This window comes from Fukomys damarensis, unplaced genomic scaffold, assembly GCF_012274545.1.
Source record: "Fukomys damarensis isolate Sample0158 unplaced genomic scaffold, DMR_v1.0_HiC HiC_scaffold_73766, whole genome shotgun sequence".
Lineage (NCBI taxonomy): Eukaryota > Metazoa > Chordata > Mammalia > Rodentia > Bathyergidae > Fukomys > Fukomys damarensis.
Genome location: NW_022974678.1, coordinates 5734 through 14598, shown reverse-complemented (window position 1 = coordinate 14598; position 8865 = coordinate 5734).

Genomic DNA, 8865 nt, shown 5'->3' with positions numbered 1-8865 from the left:
GGTATGTTTCTGCTGTCCTGGTAGACAATGTGGGCAGCTGTGTGAAGATCTAAGTCCATTGGTCTCAGCAAGCCAGATGTAGTCCACTGACTTGAGATTCAGTCTGACTTCTGGATGCAAGGCTCAAGTTGAGGTCCCTGACCTCCTGCAGTATTGAACTCTGCAAGGTTGTACTGTAGACTCTAGCTGTCCTTTCCCTGTTGTGAGGCTAGGTTTCTATGGGAGGTGTTGATTTCACCAACTTACCAACCACAGTGTTCTGGTGTTCCTTATTGCAGAGATTTTCTTCACTTTCCCAGTGGGCTTCAATTTTCATTGAGTGGCCTCAGAGAGGCCCTTTCTCTGTTGTTTACCTCTGCTCTATCTTCTGGAGCTCATCACCCTGGCCTTTATGTCTCCCCCCATGCCTCTGCAGTTTGGATTCATATACTGTGAGGCCCACACAATGTGCTCCAGGAGTGCAGCATGTGAGACAGCTCTGGGCATGGTGCTGGCCTGGTGACTATTGTTAATAATAATGTACAATTGAAAATTTCTGAGAGTGGATCTTATGTATTTTCACCATCAAATATATACACAAAATTAGTCAAATGAGGGCAAGGCCAATTAATTATCTTGATTGTTGTAATGACTTCAAAATGTATGTGTATGTCAAAGCATCACATTGTATATTTTAAATTTACATAAATTTTCTCAATTATTTTTCAGTAAAGTTGGGAAAAGAAATATATGTTATCATTATATTTTATATATATAGTTTGTTTGTTTTTGAGACAGGGTCTCACTATGTAGATGAGTCTGACCTGGAACTCACTATGTAGCCTAGGCTGATCTTGAATTCACAGCAATCCTCCTGCCTCAGCCTCCCGAGTGCTGGAATTACAGGAATGCACCACCGCAACTGGCTTCTTGATATATTTTTATTTTCAAACAATAATGTCATGAAGTAGTTCTGAAAAAAAATATTTAAAAATTTAAAAGTTAGATATATATTTAGTGCACTTCATGGTAGAATTTTTAAATTTAAGACAATAAAAAAGCATAAAGGAGACTCATATAACTAAAAACCTGTAATTTTAACATAAACAAAAACTTTTTATATCGAAAAGACAAATTAAAAAGATACTTGGAATAGCTATATATGTTATTGTCATCTCTATTGAGAAATCTGAGGGCTGGGGATTTAGCTCAGTGGTGCTGCTGCCTGCTCTGCAAGTGTAAGGACCCAAGTTCAAACCCCAGTACCAAAGAAAAAAAAAGAGGTCTGAAAGAAAACTCCTAAAATAGTTATATTCATATTTTCCAGAAGAGCAGAGTCAGGTAAACAATGAACTTACAATAAACAAGTTTTCTAATAAATGTTCGACTTTTCTGTTACAGAGCATCAAAGCAAATGAAAACATGCAATTAATTCTATCAAGAAGCAAATATTTTCATCTAAAATTATAATAATGTGCATAAAATGGTGAAATTGGTATGTGCATATTCTGCTGAAATACACATTGTTTTCACTTTTCAGAAAACTATTTTGCAATATTTATGTTCCTATTTATTGATCTAGTCATTGTATCTCTCAGGCTGCACCTTAAGATTTTTCATCCTACTCTATACTGGCAAGCATTTGCAAACTGTACATGTATCTGTGTGTAAATTGATTCACTTACCTTATGAAAACATTAAAAAGTATGCTTCAAGGGGTATTTAATTGGGAATGGATTGGGAACCATCATGTGGAAATATTCTGTCAATGGGGGAAAAAGGTACAAGTCGCTATTCTCGGGATCATATTAAAATTTCCACACAGAAAAAAGTTTATAGAGAAAACACTTAAGATGAAAACAGAAATTATCACTGGGTAATAGACTTAAGAATAATTTAAAATTATTCTCCTCTATATAATTCTGTAAGTTCTTTTTAAATAGAGATTGATTTATGCTTTTAAAAAGAAGTGTAGTGCTGGGGATATAGCTCAGTTGTTCCGGTGCCTGACTTGCAAGTGCAAGGACCCGAGTTCAATCCCCATACCAAATAAATAAATAAATAAATAAGAATAAAAAGAAGCATTGTATCTTAGAATGCTTATGAATTTAAAGTTGACTTTCAACAAACATATAAAATGTAAAATAAAATATTGATACAGTTACTTGATATCTAACTTGGAAATAGCTGTTAATCTACAACTAATGAATAAAATCTGTTACAAAACCATTGTATCTTCAAGAGAATTTGAGCAGAAAATGTACAATTGAAGAAATACAAGTAGTTAATCTATGATAATTATAAAATCAAGTAATCAAAATCAAGAGCATTAAAGCAATCATGTGGCCACTTTTTTCTTCCCAATCAAATTAGTGAGGTTCACTTTGTCCCTGATGATCAAGGCCACACTGCAAACGAGCAGTCACTGGCAGGGTTATGATGACCAGACCTTCTGTTCCTGATGGAGGTTTATCTTTGATAATACTTGGAGCTGTGAATCAAAACTGTAAGATTTTTTTCCATATAAAAAGATGAACTTTAGGCCTGGAGTTTTAACTCAGTGATGGCAACCCTGCCTGGCAAGCACAAAGTCCTGATTTGGATTCCCGGTATCAGGAAAAAAAAAAAAAAAAGATAAAATGTGGAAAATGTAGCCTAAATACAAAGTCATAAAAGGAGAGATACAAATCTCTACATGGAAAGATGTGTCACAAGGCTGCATTTACTTTAAAATGTAGAAATATTCTAGATGTTCAAAATTTGATTAATGACTGAAAAATGCTGCAAAAATTTAAATGAAGCTAAATTTTCAAAAATGAGGAAAATACTAAATTGAGAAAAATATGAAAGCTGAAACTATTTTTTTTAAGTTTATATATTAAAAAATTGAAAGAAATATATCCAAATAATGATCATTTTAACAGAGAAACAGGAAAAAATATACTGGACTTTTTCTGGACAAAAATATTGGCTTTAATATTCAAAAGTGAATAAAGGTGAGTGCTGAAGCCAACAGAATGGATTGTTTTGGAATTCCATGAAGCTACTATTTAATCTTATTTTTCCATTTAATGTTGACTTACATCAAAATTGTTCAAGGACCAGGATTCAAAGGGCTTGACATAATTCAGATAAACCACAGCATGACTGCCAATTTATTTAAGAAACACTGCCTTTCTTAATTCATTTTAGCAATCAGAACTCAATTTGATGAGGTTCATATTGAGCAGCTACAGCTCTTGTTACCACACAGGGCATACTCATTAGTGTGTTTTCTACCAAAGTATTGCAAAAGTCACAGAGCATTGACTTGGGAGGGTTCATAGTGCTTCACCAAATTATTTTCTGAATTGTGCTAAATCCTACAGCTGCATACAGTGCTCTTGCTTTACACAATGTTTAAAGAAACAACTTTTATTTATAGTAATCCAGAGGCATGACAAGTATTGGCTAAAAGAGTGCAGAAATTGGAATAATCAACACAAGTCGGAAGAAAACAATTAAAGTAGTGTGTATTGGGTGTATACTAGGACCAGTCACTAGAGTTTTGTGTTTTTAGGATTTTTTTTTTGTGTGTGTGTGTGTGTGTGTGGTACTTGGGAATAGAACTCATTTTGATAGACAGAAACAGCACCACTGAGCTATATCCCAGCCCCCACTAGAAGTTTATGGACATTCTTTTTTACTTTTCCTTCCTTCCTTCCTTCCTTCCTTCCTTCCTTCCTTCCTTCCTTCCTTCCTTTCTTTCTTTTTTCTTAGTTATTTGAGTCAGAGACTTACTTCATAGTTCAGGCTTGTCTTGAACTCACGATGTATCCAAGGCAGGCCTGTCTCAGCCTCCTAGCATTGGGATTACAGGCATGTATCACCATGCCTGGCTCTTTGACTTTTCAAGCCATTATCTTTGATAGTCATTGAAAACCAAACTTTATAAACAAAGTAACTAGGGTTCAGAATGTACATAACTTTCCCAAGTTCACAGATCTAGTGAACATATTTCTGTGATCCTCACATTTTCCTCTGCTACTCAATGAAGTCCTCAAAAAGGAGGAATTTGAAGAAAAAACTATTGATATGTCAATGGGTAAGCAGATAGAAATTCTGTAAATAACTTGTAATCTATTCAACGGTTACTCCTGATAACAAGTTGACCAATTTCTTGGGTCCATCTGGTAGAATGTTTTGTCTTTAGGAAGTAGAAAGTCTAAGTCCTCAAAAAACAGTCTTAAGAAAATAGCTAGTATCTTCTGGAACTGTTTTCAGAACCACAATATAAACTGACTTCTATATGTTATGACTTGTAAAACTACAATGAAGAAAGTTGGTGGAAGTTAGGTTAAAAATTGATTCTTGAAAATAAATCAGACTTACAGCTCATCATTTGATGTGTTTTTTAACATTTGATCACATGTACTATTCACTTAGACTTTCCCAAGCTCATGGCCTTGGGAAATGTATTTTAAAACAAGAAGTTGAAGTTGGCAGCCTCTGTTCAAAGGTAAAAGTTCTATATCTGTTTCTGCAAGGAAACTAGTTTTCACCACAGACAAAGCCACTAGGCTTCTTTTGGATAGTCCGCAAATCACAAGCAGATTCAAATTAAAGGAATGAAAATCTGTCAACCCCAGTATATTTTACCTTCAGAAATACAGTAAACTCACACTTATTTCCTTAAAGTCCTTTATAAATATGCCCTGTGTAGGAACATCAGCTGCTGCCCCAAGAGGCCAGAGGCGGATCTCTGTTGCACTGCATGTGAAAACTTCTAAACCCCAGCTTGATGAGCTTTCAGCTTTCAGAAGGGATACCTCATCAGTTCCTTTGCAATTTCATAAGTCTCTAGTACCTTCACTGGGGTGTCTTCTACTGCAGGTAATCCCACTACAAATGTAAAATTCTTTCCCCAAAGTGTGGGAAAATGATACCTTCTCAAAATACCATACCTTCTCAAAATATCATGATCTCTTCTTGGTACTGAAATAAATGCACTATATTAACTCTTTCAGTCTGAAATAGGTGCAAAACAATCATGATGGAGAAAATTTTCATTTATTTCTGATTAGTTCACTCAATAATAAGCGAGGTTTGAAACAACAGAATGGGATGAAAATGTTTTCAAGACGTTTGTTTAGAGTTGTATTATAACACAACACTACAGATGAAACCGGAAGATCGAGCTTCTGTAATTTACTGTGTGTCCACTAGCAGGTCACTTGATTTCTCCTGGTCACAGTTTACTCAATTGAAAAAGACATATCATCTCTACCCCATGGGTACTTGATAAAAATGCCTGATAATGCTATACAAATAAGATATAGGAATATATTCCAGAAGCTGATGGATGATATATAAATGTAAGGAAACATGTAAATGAGAATATTACCTGTATCTGTGATTTCCAGTTAAAGCTTTATTGGCTTTGTATGTGATCTGGCACCTAACATTTTATTAAAAATTTTGAAAAAAGACTTGCCAACTGCTAGAGAAATTATCAAATTCATCAGAGCTAGGGGTTGAGTGATCAGTGAGACAAACTGAAAACTGAAACTGCTTTGATCACAGTCCTACTCTTGCAAAAAGAAGAAAGTCATCAAAAGCGCTGTTCAGAAATTTTCAGTTTTTCTCTGTCCAGCAATGTGTCAGATTTGCAATTCGCCAGGAGCTCTTTGATTTGGCTCTGAAATGAATGCTTCACTGGATTCTATTTTCTTTCCTCCATGACAGCTGCCAGTCAAGGGAATTTTCTGACCCTAGAATTTGCTGGCCATGAACTCTGGAGTATCACAGCCATCCCTTGATAGCTGTGGGAAAGTGGGTCCATGAGTATCCAGTGATAACTCCTGTAGAATGTGATGCTGTTTTTGCCTGTACGCTGTGTACACCCTCTCCTGTACTTTGAATCATCTCTTCACTATGTGCAATTCTTAAAATAGTGAGTGTAAATGTTGTACAAATAGTTGCTGTACTTTATTACTTGGGGAATAAAAACAAGAAAATGTACATGTGTTCAGAATGGAGGCAAATTTTATTATTTTCAATCTGTGATTTGTTGGATGCATATATACAAGTTGTCTCGATATCAAGGGTCAACTGAACAATGATCTGTCAAGAAGAGATCCCAACCCAGGTAAGATATACATGAGCCAGAAATAAACTTTCTTCTTCCTTTCTTTTCTTTTCTTTTATTTTATTTTTTGTACTGGGGATCAAACTTGGGAACTTGCACTTGCAAGGTAGACAGCGGTACCACTGAGCTAAATACCTGGCCCTTAAACTTTGTTCTTTGAAGCCACTAAGATTTGGAGGTTGATTTTATTACAACGCAGTATGGCTTTTCATGACTGAGAAAAGGGTCATGTCGTTTTCCATTACTAGAGAAAGTATTTCTATGAGTAGAGTTCTATAAACAATTGGAAACACCACATAACTCTTTCAGAAGGTCCTTCAACTCAGATGACCTTAAAAGAGGTATAGAGTTCTATGATCTTTTTTTGAATGCCACAGTCAGCACCAGTGCAGAAAACCTTGCCAGCATATGATCTAACTTGCCTTAAAAACAAAGAAAGTGATGAAACATTAACTCAGTGTAAGAACTTTTGAAAAATCCAGAATGCTTTCACAAATATCAACCATTATTTTATAAAAAGACATACTAGGGTCTGGGATTTAGCTCAGTGATGCTACCACCTGCCTCACAAGTGCAAGGTCCCAAGTTTGATCCCCAGTACAAAAAAAAGAAAGACATATTAGAGCTCTGATTGCATTTATACACCATTATAAGTCAGGGCTCATCTCTCAGTTTTTGTTACCATTAGAATAAAAAAAATCACAACCATCAGGAAATTAAAGATGATATTTGCATTTAAAGCCCACCTTGATATTAGAGTTGTTTGATTTAGATTTACTTTTATTTGTGTTATAATTATATAAAGAACATAATTTGTCAGTGGGCAGAATTAATTTTTGCATGAAAAATCAAGAAAATTATTTGTAAAGATGGTTTATGATTCTGATTCCATTTTTCTGAAGAAAAGTAAATTTTAAGGCAATATATCAAAATATGCAAGTATATGGTATCAAATACATATGTAAATATGTGTTTTATATATCAATATATATATCAATATATATATATATTTCAGTGTTTATGTATATGCCTATGTGATTCATTATTGGTAAGAAATTTGGTATCATTACCATGTTAAGAAGTGCTACTTTAGACCACATATCAGAAAATGATGGCCCTTTAGCACCTTCACCTGATTTTTTAAAACAAAGATTTGCTAGAGCATAATGTTTAGTTATTTGCATATTGTTTATGGCAGCTACAAAAGCAGAATTGAGTAGTTACAGTGCATTACTGCCACACTCTTAAAATAGTACCTGTCTGGCCCTTGAGACAAAATGTTCTCAACTCTGCTCTGCTTTATGCTCCATCTAGAAACCTAACACTCCTAATTGTGAATTGGGACCAACAGAGCTGTCTTTAAAATCCATGGCTCAGTAAGAACCAAACACTAAATCAAGAAAAAAAATGTTTTTGTTGTTTTCTTTCTGCTGGGAACAGAGACAGAGCAGAGGGCAGTCAGACTCTGCAATCTCAGGCTGTGACACAGGCCCATCTACTATACAAACTGTGTGAAGCTAAGCCAGTCACTTACCTCATCTGTGCCTGTATGCTCTCATCAGCAAAGCAAGGAAAATAATCAGAATAGCTACTTTGTAAAGTTGTTCTGTGGGTTATTTTTAAAAACAATGAGTAGTAATAATATTTATGATTATTCATTGGAAAAATCAGGAATTAATGCATATATATTTTAGAATAATGCTTTGTACACAAATGTATGTAATGTTTTGTCGTTATTTAGCTAGGGAAATGGCAGGACAGTTTTTGATGTAGTACCTTGAAACTCCTTGTGTAAGAGTCATGACAGTTACGTTGGTGGCTGCAGACCAGTTTATACCCACTGTTGTCAAGCGGCTGTGAAGGACCCCAGCATGGAGAAGGATTATGTCTCCAGGGAATCCAGGACCACTGCGGCTTGTCCAAGTCAGCTTCCATATGAGGGAAACCAAGTGAGCATTCATTAGCAATGCTTCTGAATCCCTTCAGAGTAGGGAATGAGCATACAGGAATTTAATGGCATACACAGTGGGTGAGAGAATGTGAGAGATCTCCATGGAAGAAAACAGCCAAGGCATAAGCAGCTCAGACAAAGAAGGAGGAAGAAAAGCACTGGAGAAATTAAACTCATGCATCCTCATGGGCCAGCCCGCGTCCTCCTGGGTTTGTTTGCTGACTGGTCCACCCTCTCCGAGGGCATTGTACTCAAACACAGGAGAAAAATAAATGAATAGCCACTGTAGGATTACAGGATCTTGTGCAAATAGCCAACAAACATATAGCCATTAAAAGTTGTGCTTATAAAGAACTTTCAAGTAATTGATAAAACATTTAAGTAAACATATGTATATAAATGTTTCACATAATTTATAATCTCTATTTTATCTTAAAATGTTTATAAGTGCTCTTTAACAAACATGAGTTGACTTTGTAGCCAAAGGAAATGGCATTTGCCAAGCAAGGCAAGCTGATTTATAATAGAAAAACTTGGAAAGATGACTTACTGCTGAGGACGGGGTGGGAAGAGACATGAGGGAACTTCCTGGTAACATTCTGGAGGTGGGGGGTTGCACAGATACATGCACTTTTTCAAAACTCAGCAAATGTTATATTTACAGTATATGTATTTCACTGTGTGCAAATTTTACCTCTAAAAGAAAAAAGGAATTGCAGAGACATGTATGCAGAAGAATTTAGGGGTGAATTACACCAGATGTCTGTAACTCTCTGAAATTCAATTTTAGAAAAGATGCATTGATGAA